Raw genomic sequence first — 18162 nt, forward strand, 5'->3', positions numbered from 1 at the left:
GCCTGATGATCTAAAGCTCTCCTCTCAGGTGAGATGATCTAAGTCTCGTCAGTACAGCGAGGTCTCAAAGAATTTTACAGACACAAATTTTACCTTGAGAGACTAATAAAACAAGTTGGGATAGAGACAAAATATAATAATATGTACTTTAATTACTTTACCTGCAAATTTATACTGCAGTGCCTCGCCATTAACCCTTTTTTTAGTTTCTGAATTGTAAAGCTCTAACTCCCCCCAACACATTTCCTTCTATGGCTGTATCTATATCTATTGTTGTTTTGGTAGAATGCAAAAGTGCATAGGGATTATCTGCTGGAGCATGCCTAGAAGCTGTGAACTCAGTTGAAATACAATGCCTTTGTCTAAACACTTATAAGGGGGGTGAAGTTGGCTGCTCCAGAAAGCTTAGCAATGCAATTCATTCTGCTTATTTTTGAAAATTATTTTAAAATACTTGCCAGCAATTTTTAAACAATTTTTTTTTATTATCTAGCCCTTTTAGGATATGCAAAGATCTCAACATGTTTTATGGCACTTTATCTCACTATGCAGAGTTCTGTATGTGAAGAGGAGACTTCTGTATTAAAATAGAAGGAAAAAAAATTCAAAATATTTTGTGTGATTTCTATTTTTAGTCATCAGGCCCCAAGTCACAATATCACTAACCCTTCACTCCCATAGACACGGGAGGGTCAACCATACTATGGATGCTCTAGTCTCAACAATACCTGTGAAACCACAGAACTTTATAAAAGGTTGCGATATCAGTTTGGTTTACCTTTATTTTTTATAGGTTGGGTCCATAGGCATAGTTACAACGTTTCAGGCCTGCAATAGGCCCTTAGACATGTATATTTAATCACATACAGGTTTGAGTCTTTTATACCTTCACCTGTTGTACAAACAAATCACAGTCTATATTATACTGCCATCATGTGGTCAAAAATATGTCAACTATTTTCTTATTTATATTATTAAAGTGAATGTAAATTTTGATGATAAAGTGCCCGTTTTTAAAAAATTCAATTTACATTTCACTCGTGTTGTGAAAATACTTAGCTTTTAATCTTGACATCCGCTCCAGCTTCCCCCGGTCATCGCAAGCCTCTTCCTACATCAGAAATGATGGATCGTCAGCCTCCAATCACGGCTTCCCCCCTGGGGGAATCAATGTCTGATTCAACACTGTGATTGGAGGAAGCAGGATTCCTCATTTTAGACCAAGGAAGAGGCATTGCAACGGACGGAGGAAGCGATGCAGCGGCTGTCAAGATAAAAAGGTAAGTATTTTCACAACACAAGTGAAATGTAAATTTTGATGAATTAAAGTGTCCCTGTTTTTAATCGAATTTTTAAAAAACAGGCACTTTATCATCAAAATTTACATTCACTTTAATATAGAATGTTCATACAAAATTCCTTAATAAAAACATAAAAATTAAATAAAAAACCTGTATGACAGTACACTGTTAAAGAGGAGAACATTGCACAATAGAACCAATATATCAGGCTTATTATAAGAAAACAATCAAAATCCCTATTTAAACCCTTAGCTTCTTTATCTTTTCTTCTATTGTTGGATTTATGTTCTGTTATGCTCTCCCTAACCACCCCACAGGTCTCACCCACATAAATTAAACCACATGGGCATTTAATAATGTAGCTGACAAAAGAGGACATGCATGTTAAATACTCCCTGATCTTAAATTTTGTTCCATTAATGGGATAATAAATAAAATTCCCCCTTGATCAAAGAACTTCAATGACTGCAATTCAAACATGAACAACCACCAATTCTAGCCTGACCTATTTTTCTCTGAATGTTCTTTTTAAAAACCATCTACTTGAGGATTACATTCTTTTAATATATGCCAATATTTTTTCAAAATCTGTGTGATGTTATGACAATCAATTATGGGTCAGATTACAAGTGGAACACTATCGTTAGTGCTAGGAGCGTAAACGCTATTGTTAGCACTAGGAGTGTAAACGCTATCGTTAGCGCTAGGAGTATAAACGCTATCGCAACATCGCTGTGTTCTTTATGCTCAAATCCATATAACACTGCTTAAATTACCACAAATTTATTTGCGTTAGCTAGCAGTAAATTACACTACCCATATTTTCTATGGGTAGCGTAGAACGGTAATATGCAAGCACTCAAACCTTTTAAAGCGTTTGGATGAAACAGTTGCACTAAACTACACTACAAACCGCTACCTCTTTACACTATTAAACCCTAATGCGCCATCCCCACACCACAAAGTAAAACACTACACTATTAACCCCTAATTCGCCATCCCCCCACCACAAAGTATAACACTACACTATTAACCTTTAAACAGCCAGCCCCCAAAACACAAAATAAACCACTAACTTAACACCCCGTAAGTTAACCCAAAATAAACTAACCATGCCTTTAAAAAAAAACAAAAAAAAAACTGTTAGTCTTATTTTGGAGGTGGGGCAGAGGTCAAGTGGAGCGAGAATGCATGGGAATGGAGTTCCTGCAATATTTTTGCAGGTGGAACTAAGTTCACCCTGGACAAATTACAGAAACCCTTCAGTAAACACTGCTGCTGCTGGTTGGAGGAGCTGGAGCACAGTCTGGTTAGAGGGAAAGTGAGATCCTCTAGTAATGGTCAGTACCACTTCCTACAATACACTAAATGCAAGCAAGTCAGCGGTCCTGCTTTGTGATCACCCCACACTGTGCTGCTTACATTTCTGTGTGGCTTGCTCTGGGGTTATTTAGCTCCTCTCAGCAGAAATAGGACTAATATATATATATATATATATATATAAAAAAGGCCAAGTGTGTTTGTCCGAAGCTGTCATGCGCAGTAGAGACAGCACAAGGACAAACACACCTGGCCTTTGAGTCCCTAGATGATCTGCGCTTCTGCAAAAGAAGTGGGCGTGGCCGGTGTGAGTGGGGGTGTGGCCTGGCGTGAGTGGGGGAGTGGTCGGGCGTGGCTGGGCACGAATGGCCATGAAGGGGGCGTGGTCGGGCGCTGTTGCGCGATAGAGGGGAAAGAGATAGAGAGGGGTTGAGAGAGAGAGAGAGATGGGGGGAGAGAGAGAGAGAGAGAGAGAGAGAGAGAGGGGGGGGAAAGAGCGCAAAAGAGGGGGAGAGAGAGAGCGCCCAAAAGAGAGGGGGGGAGAGAGCGCGCAAAAGAGAGGGGGGGAGAGAGAGCGCAAAAGAGAGGGGGGGAGAGAGAGCGCAAAAGAGAGGGGGGGAGGAGCGCAAAAGAGAGGGGGGGAGAGAGCGCAAAAGAGAGGGGGGGGAGAGAGAGCGCAAAAGAGAGGGGGGGAGAGAGAGCGCAAAAGAGAGGGGGGGAAGAGAGAGCGCAAAAGAGAGGGGGGAGAGAGAGAGAGCGCAAAAGAGAGGGGGGATAGAGAGAGCGCAAAAGAGAGGGGGGAGAGAGAGAGAACGCAAAAGAGAGGGGGGAGAGAGAGAGCGCAAAAGAGAGGGGGGAGAGAGAGAGCGCAAAAGAGAGGGGGGAGAGAGAGAGCGCAAAAGAGAGGGGGGGGGAAGAGCGCAAAAGAGAGGGGGGAAAGAGCGCAAAAGAGAGGGGGGAGAGAGCGCAAAAGAGAGGGGGGAGAGAGCGCAAAAGAGAGGGGGGAGAGAGCGCAAAAGAGAGGGGGGAGAGAGCGCAAAAGAGAGGGGGGGAGAGAGCGCAAAAGAGAGGGGGGGAGAGAGCGCAAAAGAGAGGGGGGGAGAGAGCGCAAAAGAGAGGGGGGAGAGAGCGCAAAAGAGAGGGGGGGAGAGAGCGCAAAAGAGAGGGGGAGAGAGCGCAAAAGAGAGGGGGGGAGAGAGCGCAAAAGAGAGGGGGGGAGAGAGCGCAAAAGAGAGGGGGGGAGAGAGCGCAAAAGAGAGGGGGGGAGAGAGCGCAAAAGAGAGGGGGGGAGAGAGCGCAAAAGAGAGGGGGGAGAGAGAGCGCAAAAGAGAGGGGGGAGAGAGAGCGCAAAAGAGAGGGGGGAGAGAGAGCGCAAAAGAGAGGGGGGAGAGAGCGCAAAAGAGAGGGGGGAGAGAGCACAAAATAGAGGGGGAGAGAGACAGCAAAAGAGAGGGGGAGAGAGACAGCAAAAGAGAGGGGGAGAGAGACAGCAAAAGAGGAGGGAGAGAGAGCGCAAAAGAGGGGGGAGAGAGAGCGCAAAAGAGGGGGGAGAGAGAGAGCGCAAAAGAGGGGGAGGGGGAGAGTGCAAAAGAGGGGGAGGGGGAGAGTGCAAAAGAGGGGGAGAGAGCGCAAAAGAGGGGGGGAGAGAGCGCAAAAGAGGAGTGGAGAGAGAGTGCAAAAGAGGGGGGTGGAGAGAGAGCGCAAAAGAGGGGGGAGAGCGAGCACAAAAGAAAGGGGAGAGAGAGAGCGCAAAAGAGAGGGTGAGAGAGAGCGCAAAAGAGAGGGGAGAGAGGGTGGGGGAGAGAGAGAGAGAGCGCGAGAGAGAGCACAAAAGAGAGGGGAGAGAGTGAAAAAGAGAGGGGGAGAGCTCAAAAGAAAGGGGGAGAGAGAGAGAGCTCAAAAGAGGGGGGAGAGAGAGAACAGAAGAGGGTGAATAGAGAGAGCAGAAGAAGGGGGATAGAGAGAGTGAGAGACAGCAAAAGAGAGAGGGGGAGAGAGACAGCAAAAGAGAGAGGGGGAGAGAGACAGCAAAAGAGAGAGGGGGAGAGAGACAGCAAAATAGAGAGGGGGAGAGAGACAGCAAAAGAGAGGGGGGAGAGAGACAGCAAAAGAGAGGGGGGGAGAGACAGCAAAAGAGAGGGGGGGGAGAGACAGCAAAAGAGAGGGGGGGAGAGACAGCAAAAGAGAGGGGGATAGAGAGACAGCAAAAGAGAGGGGGATAGAGAGACAGCAAAAGAGAGGGGGGAGAGAGAGACAGCAAAAGAGAGGGGGGAGAGAGAGACAGCAAAAGAGAGGGGGGGGAGAGAGAGCGCAAAAGAGAGGGGGGGGAGAGAGAGCACAAAAGAGAGGGGGGAGAGAGAGACAGCAAAAGAGAGGGGGGAGAGAGACAGCAAAAGAGAGGGGGGGAGAGAGCGCAAAAGAGAGGGGGGGAGAGAGCGCAAAAGAGAGGGGGGGGAAAGAGCGCAAAAGAGAGGGGGAAGAGAGACAGCAAAAGAGAGGGGGAAGAGAGACAGCAAAAGAGAGGGGGAAGAGAGACAGCAAAAGAGAGGGGGAAGAGAGAGCACAAAAGAGAGGGGGGAGAGAGAGCACAAAAGAGAGGGGGGAGAGAGAGCACAAAAGAGAGGGGGGAGAGAGAGACAGCAAAAGAGAGGGGGGAGAGAGAGACAGCAAAAGAGAGGGGGGAAGAGAGCGCAAAAGAGAGGGGGGAGAGAGACAGCAAAAGAGAGGGGGGAGAGAGACAGCAAAAGAGAGGGGGGAGAGAGACAGCAAAAGAGAGGGGGGAGAGAGACAGCAAAAGAGAGGGGGGAGAGAGCGCAAAAGAGGGGGGAGAGAGAGCGCAAAAGAGGGGGGAGAGAGAGCGCAAAAGAGAGGGGGGGGGAGAGCGCAAAAGAGAGGGGGGGAGAGAGTGCAAAAGAGGGGGGGGAGAGAGAGAGCGCAAAAGAGAGGGGGGATAGACAGAAAGGTCAAAAGAGAGGGGGGAGAGAGCAAAAGAGAGGGGGGAGAGAGAGCAAAAGAGAGAGGGGAGAGAGAGAGCAAAAGAGAGAGGGGAGAGAGAGCAAAAGAGAGGGGGAGAGAGAGAGTGCAAGGGGTGGGACCGCTGTACTGCAACAAATGGCCCGTGTGAACGGGCTTTAGGACTAGTATATATAAATAAATAAATAAATAAATAAATAAAGTCTACACATCAGGTTGCTGTGATTTAAAAAAATGAGACATGAGATAGATAATTCATTTCATAACTTTTTCCACCTTTAATGTGACTGTACAACTTAATTGAAAAATAAACTGAAATCTTTTAGGTGGAGGGAAGTAAAAAATAACAAAATAAAATAATATGGTTGTTGAAGCACCTTTTGATTTTATTACAGCACTCAGTCTTTTTGGGTATGAGTATCAGCATGGCACATCTTGACTTGGCAAGATTTGCCCACTCCTCTTTGCAAAAACACTCCACATTTCAGATTTTGAGGGCATCTCCTGTGCACAGCCCTCTTCAGATCACCCCACAGATTTTCAATCGGATTAAGGTCTGGGCTCTGGCTGGGCCATTCCAAAACTTTAATCTTCTTCTGGTGAAGCCATTCCTTTGTTGATTTGGATTTATGCTTTGGGTCGTTGTCATGCTGAAAGATTAAGTTCAGGTGTACACCTGATGAAACAGTCTGTGTACCTTGTTTTTAATAAACTGGAGTTGTTTTTAACAACTTTGTCATCACAAACTTTTTTATATCCAATTACTTTGGAGTAGCTGCAAATGCAAATTTAGGTAACCCCCAAGGCAGAACATAGAGTGATCTGAGATGTCATCGCAGAAAATGCAGCATGTCTGCAGAAAGAATAGGAACTGTTAGCACTTTAACTTTTCAGCACTGCTCCACATTAGGTTGTTCTTTTTAAACAGAGCTGTTCTCTGGCTGCATTGTATAAGTTTTCCTTAACACAGTGCATCCAGAGCAAAGTACTGTTTGAAGACTACAGTCAAATATTCAGCAGTGCTGCAAAGCAACAGTGCATTGATTGTTGTCTGGCTCTGAGATTTTTGCAAGCTTGTTCCCTAGCTTTTCACAGTCTGCAAAGCTGTTTTTCTCTGAATGCAAGATGTTCGTATGAGCAATGCACCTTTTTTATTACTACATTTCTATATTAGACTAAGAGAAAAGGAAACAAAATGAATTCAAGAGCCATTTTACAATTCCTTTTTTTCTGCAGCTAATATGCAATGCAATTTTCGACTACTGCACTAGATTATAAAACTTAAAATTTTGCTGTATTCTCCAGTTAACCAACACATTGCAATTGATCTGGTTCTTTAGTGTAACGGACAAATTTACTATTTTATTTTATTTAAAAATGACCTGCAGAAAAATTTTCACAAAAAAATCTCATCGCAGAAAGTGAAAAAATGTTCTGTCTCTGGGTAGGTAACAGTGAAAGACTTACCTGGCTACCATCTTCATATCCTGAGATTGGATTGGGGTTCAGAACTGTGAGCTTTGCTGAAACAGTGAGAGGATAGCTTGCTGGGCAGCTATAAGAGTCCAGACTGCACCTGTGGCACTTCTCAAGTGCCTTATATCTAGTAAGTAGTACTCGTCTTGTGCGTGTGATATATCAACATCACTGATTGTGCACTATTGTGGCGCCTTCTTCTTTTCTTTCAACTTATCTTGAAATTATTTTGTACCCTTCTCCTGACTGATACCTTTTAACAATGAGATCCCTCTGATGCTTTGGAAGCTCTCTGCAGACCATGGCTTTTGCAGTAGAATGTGACTAAGAAAATGTCAGGAAAGACCTCCTAGAACAGCTGAACTTTATTTGGTGTCAATCAGAGGCAATTTAAATTGATGGCAGGTGTGTACTAGGTCTGCGCGATTAATCGCATATGCGATTTAAAAACCGCGAGAGTATGCGATTTTTAGCCCCGCCTCCTATAACGTCTCCTACAGGGATGCGCAATTTATATCACCCAACGCCCGGGACATGCAGTTCCAGGCAACGGCAGGTGGATTTTACCCATCTTTAGCCCTGCTGCGGGCTAGCAGTGCACAGGACCCGGCCAGCAAGTCAAAGAGAGTTAACAATGTGTTGAAATGTATGTCTTGGGCTGCAGTGACATTTTATTACTACAGACAACGTAATCCAATAGTAACTGCGCTCCACTGAAACAGAGGCAGGCACTGGGCGGGTCGCGGAGGTTGCCAAGGAGACCTTATAATAATGGTCTGTTGTGTCAATGTTCATTAATAATGGCGGGCAGGGAGTGCTCATTGTTGCAATGTGCAGAGTTTCCGTTTCCCAGTAGTTTGTGCCGCATGTTGCTGCTTGTCACACATGCATGGAGTACAAGGCACAGTAATGTGAACTTCAGGAACTGTAGTATCCCAATAATTCACATGCTAACTGACTTCTATGCCGTCTGCTGGGATAATTGTGTAAGCAGCTGCAGTAAGCGGCATAGAAGTCAGTTAGCATGTGAATTATTGGGATACTACAGTTCCTGAAGTTCACATTACTGTGCCTTGTACTCCATGCATGTGTGACAAGCACCAGCGTGCGGCACAAACTACTGGGAAACGGAAACTCCGCTATTGGGTTATGAACACATGCACAGGCACGATTGTGAAGCAGTTTCCCAACATCTGTTGAAAAGGAAAAAAATATCAGTGTCACTAAGCTACTGGATACCTAAGGCTCAATAAAAAAATAAAAAAACATTAAGATATTACTCTGAAGTTCTGAACTACACCGTCACATACCTAATCACTTGGAATTGGTACATGCAAATTATAGCTTTTAACACCTCCTTATTACTAATATTATTTTATTGTATTTATCTATATATTGTTATTTAGGAAAGAAAACAAAGCAGAAAACCCAAACATATAGCAGATGATGGTATATTTTGCGTTCTCTTGTCTGACGCGGTGCACTGTGGTGTTTGTAGTTTATCTACGATTAATAATGGAGCAGATAACGCAAATGCGAACTACTTTTGCCAGTATGCAGCGGGACTAGTGAAACTTGTGTGAATGACAGAGAGGGTACATGGCCAGTTTAGGGCAATGATGCGTTCCCTGGCATCGTGCCTGGCACTGCTGGTCTTTGGTGAGCAGAGGCAGGCTGCTTATGCCTGTTGCCCAGGGACTGTCTCAGGGAAAGTGAAGATGTGCGGCGAAAACCCTGAACAAACCGCTGAAGCAATGGACCCTGACTGTAAGCCCCCTAAGTGGGCTGCAGCTACCATGTCATGTGAGGGTGACACCGCAGGACCCACTCACCTACCCTGAGGCTGACCGGGTGTCTAACAGTTAGCGGGTTGGACCGTATTGTTCGAAAGAGAGAGAGAACAGCACTCCATGAGATAGAACAGAAGCTGGAATAACTTCCATGCATGTTTATTTTTATTGAATTCCTCAGGGCTGTTCTCTCTTTCGATTTTTGGACTGTATTGTTCACCGGGGGCTGGATTTGGACAACATTGAAGTGAAGTACGAGGATAAGTCCAGGCAGGTGTTGATCCACAGCTGCCTACACAGGTAAAATAAAGCCTGTTTACATAGAAAAAAATGAAGCCTCTTCTTTTAAAGAAAGTATTTGACGCAAACAGTTCAGAAAGTGCACCACAGAAAATAGCTCATACAGTTTAGTACAAGTGCACTTTTACTCTACTGTCTGATCTATTTTTTATGGTGCACATCCTGAAATGTTTTTAAACCCTTCAACAAGACTTTCAGTCAGAAGACCTAAGAACTGGCTAGTAACCACAGCACAGGCAGCTAATTTTATTTTAACTATTTTGTGGTTTGTATTTTTATGCTCCAAGAGTGTATTGGACATTGAGAAACATGTTTATTAAGATTATGTAGTGTTAAATATTTTTAATGGAAAAATTAAGGTGTTAGTCATTTTTAAGAAAATCGCAATTAAAATCACAATATTTTGGGGTCCAAAATCGCGATTTTCATTTTTGCCCATATCGCCCAGCCCAAGTGTGTACTGACTCCTATTCAACATGATTTTGAATGTTAATGTTTAATTCTGAACACAGCTATAGCCCCAGTTATACGTTTTTTTTTTTGTTTTTTTTGTTTACTTCCCTCCACCTAAAATATTTCAGTTTGTTTTTCAATTAAGTTGTATAGGTCACATTAAAAGGTGGAAAAAGTTAATTAATTATCTTTGTTTCATTTTTTTATATCACAGAAACTTGACATTTTAACAGGGGTGTGTAGACTTATATCATTATATATATATATATATATATATATATATATATATATATATATATATATATATTATACATATATACAGTGTGTGTGTGTGTGTGTGTGTGTGTGTGTGTATAAAACAATATTAATTGTGGGGGGGGGGGGGTGGAAGTCTTGGTGAGTTCCCACACTTTTTTTTTTTTTGTAGGACTTAACCCCTGGGGTGGGGGGTTATTGTTAGAGAGTTAAAGGGTTGTTTGTTTTCTAAGAAAAAGAGCTGGATCACTTTAGGTCAAAGCCCTACAAAAGGCCCTTTTAAGGGCTATTTGTAGTTCAGTTTTAGAATTTTTATTTTTTTTATTTTAAGGTATTAAAGCATAAATCTTTTTTTTTTTTTTTATCTATTTGTTATTTTTTGTAATGTTAGTTTTTTGGGGTTTTTATTTTTAAACTGCTTAGATGAGTGGGAGAGCGGTCAGCGCCTGGGACTATATACCGGCTACACTAGGTGGAAAAAATCACTGATAAAAAACAATCCTAGGAGCTGTCTTGATCCAGTATCCTAGTCTGTGCAACATGGACCTGAAATCAAAAAAAGATGTCTTGAAAAAGGCCCCGCTGTTGGGCCGAAACGCGTAGACTACCCAAGAGATTTGTGAGGCTTCATACAGTACCAGGATCATTGGGGTAAGTTTGTTTACCAATAGGCTATACCCTTTAGGCCCTTTATGTGAGGAGTTCTTTCTTTTTTTGATTTCAGGTCCATGTCGCACAGACTAGGATACTGGATCAAGACAGCTCCTAGGATCGTTTTTTATCAGTGATTTTTTCCACCTAATGGATTTTTATTGTTATTTTGGACATTTCATAGGACATTTTTAGGAATTATAAGACTCCCTTTGTTTTTTATGTATGTGTATTAGTATTGTTGTTTCACTTTTAACTTAGGATGTTTGTCTCCTTATATTGAATATTTGTCACCGTGCATCTCACTCGATTACCATCACGTGTATGATTCAAATTTGTTGATTGTATTTGTTGATTGGACTAATCATCCATTGTTCACGTATTTCTCAATTTTTATGGTTCTACTATATATTTTTGACTATTTCACATTGTTTTTTTCAACGTCACTATCGACTATTTTATATCTATTTGACGATTTTTTATTGGACAAACCGGGTTTGGTCCCCCCTTTTTGTTTTTTAGCCACATATACATATTTTTTACACATTACACGCACATTCGAGTTGTAAATCCACTTTTTTGGTTTCATTTGTTGCAATATTTGTTTTTAAGCACACCGTGACCCATCAGTGTGGTGACACCCCACTTGTTCTATTTGTCACAACCATTTGTTATTAAGAACACCTTTTAATGTGGTGACACCCCACTCTTTCCTCTTTAGAATAGAGGTCCCTGTGGCACCTTTTAGATAGGGTGTTTAAGTTATTCTCCACTCTTGCCACTGGCTAGGCTCCTCCTCCTCTCATCTTGAGACACTATTTTAGTAGGATCCTTTTAAAATATATGGTTTTAACTTACTATATCCTGTTGTTTTTATTGTATGATATAATTGCAATAAACTGTTTTTACTTATCTACACTGTATAGAGTGCTGCTACCTGAATTATACCTCAGCCTTTGGAGCTCCTATTTATCCTTAAATTGTTTTTATTTTTAAAGTAATGTAATTTTTTTGGTAATGTTAGAATTTTTTATTTTAATAGTAATGTTAGGTTTTATTATTTTAAAAATGTAAGATTATTATTTTTTTTATTTCACAGGTAAGTTTTTTTTAAATTTTTTTATAAAAAGGTAGTTTTTTTTTTCCGTTAAAGATGGGGTTAGTTAATTTCGGGTTCAATTAGGGGGTGTTAGGTTAGTGGGTTATCTTGCATTGGGGAGCTGGCAGATTAGGGGTTAATAGTGTAGAGCTTTAGTTTGTGTTGGGAGGCCGGTGGTTTAGGGGTTAATATTGTAGTGCAGACTTTGCGATGTGGGGGTGTGATGGTTTAGGGGTTAATAGTGTAGTGGGGACTTTGCAGCGTGATATGTGGCCGTTTAGGGGTTATTAGAGTAGGGATCTTAGGCCGATTCAGGTTAGCGCGTAAATAGAGTGTTTTTCTTGCATTTTTCTGTTCCACTGACTTCTATGGAGCAGTAGGTTATCGTGCGATATAACTGAGCTAGCGGTAAAACTTTTTGCGCAAGTCGGGTTATCGGCGGAGCGATAAGTTTTTACTTTCAACTCGTAATACCAGCACAACCCGACTTGCGCAAAAGGTTTACTGCTAGCGCAGTTAGCGCTCCACTTGTAATCTGGCCCTAAATTTGGTAACAAATATTTTACCTCTCTTTCTTTTTCATCTATCTTATTCTTTTTTATGATTTTTGTTACCCAATATAATAGATTAAGTCATAAGATCACACAGATTTTGAAAAAAATATTGGCATATATTGAGAATGTAATCCTCAGGTATATGTTTTTAAACAGAACCCACTGGTTGCGTAAAAGAGGAATAGAAGTCTCAAGGACATATTAGTTCATGCAGATATTGGAAGTAAAAAAAAAAAAAAAAAACATTCAGAGAACAATAGGTCAGACTAGAACTGGTTGTTATCCATGTTTGAATTGCATTCATTGCAGTTCTATGATCAAGGTTGAATTTTTTTTTTTTTTATCATCCCATTATAGGGACAGTAAAGTCAAAAAAAATTTCATGATTTACATAGGGCTTTTCAATTTACTTGTATTACCAATTTTGCTTTGTTCTCTTGGTATTCTTAGTTGAAAGCTGAATCTAGGAGGTTCATGTGCTAATTTCTTAGACCTTGAAGACTGCCTCTAATCTGAAAGCATTTTGACAGTTTTTCACCACTAGAGGGCGTTAGTTCATGTGTTTCATATAGATAACATTGAGCTCAGGCACGTGAAGCTCCTAGGAGTGAGCACTGATTGGCTAAAAATGCAAGACTGGCAAAAGAACTTAAATAAGTGGGCAGTTTGCAGAGGCATAGATACAAGGTAATTACAGAGGTAAAAAGCATATTATAATAACTGTGGTGGTTATGCAAAATTGGGGAATGGGTAATAAAGGGATTATCTACCTTTTTAAACAACAACAATTCTGGTGTTTACTGTCCCTTTAATGGAACAAAATTTAAGATCAGGGAGTATTTAACATGCAGGTCCTCTTTTGTCATCTACATTATTAAATGCCCATGTGGTTTAATTTATGTGGGCGAGACCTGTAGGGGGGTTAGGGAAAAAAAGCACTTATTTTCTCTCACTTTCTCTCAATGGGTCACAATATTAGCTAACTGAGGTTCCAGGTTATTTAACACGTGGTTAGACCCAGAAGAGGAGGTGACAGGGAATTTTTAAAAACAATTAGGGAAATGTTTTGAATACAATAATTGGAATCTTTGATACCCAAGGGTTTAAATACAGATTTTGATTGCTGTTTTTTCTTATAATAAGCCTGATATATTGGATATTTTGTGCATAGTACTCCGCTTTAACAGTGTACATAGCTTTTCTTAATTAATTTTTATGTTTTTTTTTAAGGAATTTTGTATGAGTAGCCTATATTAAATTTAGAAAATGGTTTAAGTGTAGTACTGATTTTTGACCACATGATGGCAGTATAATATAGGCTGTTTGTACAACATGTGAAGGTATAAAAGACACAAACCTGTATGTGATTAAATATACATGACTAAGGGCCTTTTGCAGGCCTGAAACGTAACTATGCCTATGGACCCAACCTATAAGAGGTCTTCTTAATCTTTTTGGAGGCTGGAAATTGTTTTGATATTGTATTATTAAGACTTGGCAGGTCTCTTACGTTCCTCATACATCTAAGTTTCCTGTTTTTGACTTTTTGTATTTAATACATGGTACACTTGTATACTCCCAGTCAAATTTCACCTATCTGGGTGCGGTACATCCATTAAAACCTAACTTTTATTGTGTGTGTTAAAAACAATGAATCTGTGACTATAAATAATTACTTAGCAATGTCTTGAATTCTTCTTTTTTTTAATTGATTGCTTTAGCAGATTTATAAGGTGTACACACCAATTGTAAATAAAAAGAACACCAATGTGGTTTAAAACCACAAATGGAGTTAAAATAGAATGAGTTCCAAATACATCAATGTAATTTTCATGGAGTCATAATGAACTAATCCCCAAGTGCTCTAAAAATAGCAAAAATACTACTCTCTCCAAGTCAATTGATCACTTATAAATTGATATTATACAGAGATTAAAATTGAATCTGGGTAACTAGATTCATGATTAGCCAGATAGGTAAGAGTGATTTATGTCATTGCTTTTATGATATTTTAAAGGGACATTAAGGGGTAGATTTGTAAGAAGCGAGTGGACATGATTCGCTACCTCATTAAATGCTGACAGCATATGCCTTAGGCATTTAACATTGCAGAAAGGTAATAGGTTGCACTTGATGTTACTGAACGACGACTAGTATATATATATATATATATATATATATATATATATATATATATATATATATATATATATATATATATATATATATATATATATATATATATATATATATATATATATATATACACATACATACATACATACACACACACACACACATACACACACATATATACACATACACACTGCTGTGTAACACACACATACACACACATATATACACATACACACTGCTGTGTAACATCTAGCAATAGCTTTAATCATAAAGGCTGGCAAAAACTCAAGTCTATTTTAATTAAATACTTGAGTTTATGCCAGCCAAGAAGTAGTGAAGTTTATTTCTTCTGTTAAGTGTGATCAGTCCACGGGTCATCATTACTTGTGGGATATTAACTGCTCCCCTACAGGAAGTGCAAGAGGATTCACCCAGCAGAGTTGCTATATAGCTCCTCCCCTCTACGTCACCTCCAGTCATTCTCTTGCACCCAACGACTAGATAGGATGTGTGAGAGGACTATGGTGTTTATATTGCAACCTCTTGCATGTATTGCGCCTGTCACGGCTGCAGCAGCATTTTGGTTTGAGTCTCTGGAAGAGACACTTCAATCATCCACACTAGATGACATCACACACAAACTTAAATTCCTTAAGTTAGCTAATTCATTTATTTCAGATGCCGTAGTACATTTAACTAAACTTGCGGCTAAAAATTCAGGATTCGCCATTCAGGCACGCAGAGCTCTGTGGCTAAAATCCTGGTCAGCTGATGTTACGTCTAAATCTAAATTGCTTAATATTCCTTTCAAAGGGCAGACCTTATTCGGGCCCGGCTTGAAAGAGATTATTGATGACATTACAGGAGGTAAAGGTCATGCCCTGCCTCAGGACAAGGCCAAAGCCAAGGCTAGACAGTCCAATTTTCGTTCCTTTCGTAATTTCAAAGCAGGCCACATCTGTCCAGGGGAATGCCATTCAGCAGGCCAGACTGGTCAATTGTAACAACAGACGCCAGCCTACTAGGTTGGGGCGCTGTCTGGAATTCTCTGAAGGCTCAGGGACTATGGAATCAGGAGGAGAGTCTTCTTCCAATAAACATTCTGGAATTGAGAGCAGTCCTCAATGCTCTTCTGGCTTGGCCCCAGTTAGCAACTCGGGGGTTCATCAGGTTCCAGTCGGACAACATCACGACTGTAGCTTATATCAACCATCAGGGAGGGACAAGAAGCTCCCTAGCAATGATGGAAGTATCGAAGATAATTCGCTGGGCAGAGTCTCACTCTTGCCACCTGTCTGCAATCCACATCCCGGGAGTGGAGAACTGGGAGGCGGATTTCTTAAGTCGTCAGACTTTTCATCCGGGGGAGTGGGAACTTCATCCAGAGGTCTTTGCCCAAATACTTCCACGTTGGGGCAAACCAGAGATAGATCTCATGGCGTCTCGACAGAACGCCAAGCTTCCGCGCTACGGGTCCAGATCCAGGGATCCGGGAGCGGTCCTGATAGATGCCTTGACAGCACCATGGACCTTCAGGATGGCTTATGTGTTTCCACCTTTCCCGATGCTTCCTCGATTGATTGCCAGAATCAAACAGGAGAAAGCATCAGTGATTCTAATAGCGCCTGCATGGCCACGCAGGACTTGGTATACAGATCTGGTGGACATGTCATTCTGTCCACCTTGGTCGTTACCTCTGAAACAGGACCTTCTGATTCAGGGTCCTTTCAAACATCAAAATCTAACTTCTCTGAAGCTGACTGCTTGGAAATTGAACGCTTGATCTTATCAAAGCGTGGTTTTTCTGAGTCAGTTATTGATACCTTAATACAGGCTAGGAAGCCTGTCACCAGAAAGATTTACCATAAAATATGGCGTAAATACCTATATTGGTGCGAATCCAAAGGTTACTCTTGGAGTAAGGTTAGGATTCCTAGGATATTGTCTTTTCTACAAGAAGGTTTAGAAAAGGGGTTATCCGCTAGTTCCTTAAAGGGACAGATCTCAGCTCTGTCCATTCTGTTACACAAGCGTCTGTCAGAAGTTCCAGACGTTCAGGCTTTTTGTCAGGCTTTGGCCAGGATTAAACCTGTGTTTAAAGCTGTGGCTCCACCATGGAGTTTAAACCTTGTTCTTAACGTTTTACAGGGTGTTCCGTTTGAACCCCTTCATTCCATTGATATAAAGTTGTTATCTTGGAAAGTTCTATTTTTAATGGCTATTTCCTCGGCTCGAAGAGTCTCTGAGTTATCAGCCTTACATTGTGATTCTCCTTATTTGATTTTTCACTCGGATAAGGTAGTTCTGCGTACTAAGCCTGGGTTCTTACCTAAGGTAGTCACTAACAGGAATATCAATCAGGAGATTGTTGTGCCATCCTTGTGCCCAAATCCTTCTTCGAGGAAGGAACGTCTTTTGCACAATCTGGATGTAGTTCGTGCCCTTAAATTTTATTTACAGGCAACTAAAGATTTTCGACAAACGTCTTCCCTGTTTGTCGTTTACTCTGGTCAGAGGAGAGGTCAAAAAGCTTCTGCTACCTCTCTCTCTTTTTGGCTTCGTAGCATAATTCGTTTAGCTTATGAGACTGCTGGACAGCAGCCTCCTGAAAGAATTACAGCTCATTCCACTAGAGCTGTGGCTTCCACTTGGGCCTTTAAGAATGAGGCCTCTGTTGAACAGATTTGCAAGGCTGCAACTTGGTCTTCGCTTCATACTTTTTCCAAATTTTCCAAATTTGACACTTTTGCTTCCTCGGAGGCTATTTTTGGGAGAAAGGTTCTTCAGGCAGTGGTTCCTTCTGTATAAAGAGCCTGCCTATCCCTCCCGTCATCCGTGTACTTTTGCTTTGGTATTGGTATCCCACAAGTAATGATGACCCGTGGACTGATCACACTTAACAGAAGAAAACATAATTTATGCTTACCTGATAAATTCCTTTCTTCTGTAGTGTGATCAGTCCACGGCCCGCCCTGTTTTTTAAGGCAGGTAAATATTTTTTAAATTATACTCCAGTCACCACTACACCCTTGGCTTCTCCTTTCTCGTTGGTCCTTGGTCGAATGACTGGAGGTGACGTAGAGGGGAGGAGCTATATAGCAACTCTGCTGGGTGAATCCTCTTGCACTTCCTGTAGGGGAGCAGTTAATATCCCACAAGTAATGATGACCCGTGGACTGATCACACTACAGAAGAAAGGAATTTATCAGGTAAGCATAAATTATGTTTTTATGGTTTCTACGTCTCTTTAATATGTTCATCTTCTTTCCTTGAAAAAAAATATAATAAATAAATAATATATAAAATCTCAAAATAACAAGAGTATTGCATTGAGCAATGATACTTTTTTAAGTAAACTAATTTATACGTAGACAAGCTTTTGGAAGAATTCCTTCCTTTCTCAAGTCTGAAGCAATGGAATTTACAGATTATCTCTTAAAACACTGGATAGCTAAAACGAACAGAAAGTGTTAGAGGTCTGAGTGTAGAGAGAGAAGGGGGTGTCGTAAAAATCATGAGGGGGGCTTAGGTGACAGAGGCAGACAGTGTCCAGTGTAGGAGAACAGACAGGGAAATATATAGTTTTACATATAGTTTTACCCCGGACGCTTATATATGGAGGAGTGTGCTTGGCTCACATTGGGGATATATATAGAATATCACTCATTCTACAGTAGATTTCATTCACCCATATTCTTTCACTCACTTCAGCTCTCCAAAAAGCCTGATACTTTAATTGCTCCACTACTTGTAACATACCCACCTGTACCACCACCTTCGTCTTTCTTTAGTGTTCAAGACCTGGCAGACTACTTTTTAAACAAAACACATTATCTGAAGCAACATCCCGACAC

At 41.2% G+C, this 18162-nt stretch overlaps 1 protein-coding gene across 2 annotated transcripts in view; it reads right to left on the bottom strand.

The window, feature by feature from the left end:
• The window catches only part of SCYL2 (SCY1 like pseudokinase 2), a 158899-nt gene that overhangs the window by 93028 nt on the left and 47709 nt on the right, over positions 1–18162 (bottom strand). The gene's annotated exons all lie outside the window — the stretch shown is intronic.

This window comes from Bombina bombina, chromosome 6 (genome assembly GCF_027579735.1).
Source record: "Bombina bombina isolate aBomBom1 chromosome 6, aBomBom1.pri, whole genome shotgun sequence".
Lineage (NCBI taxonomy): Eukaryota > Metazoa > Chordata > Amphibia > Anura > Bombinatoridae > Bombina > Bombina bombina.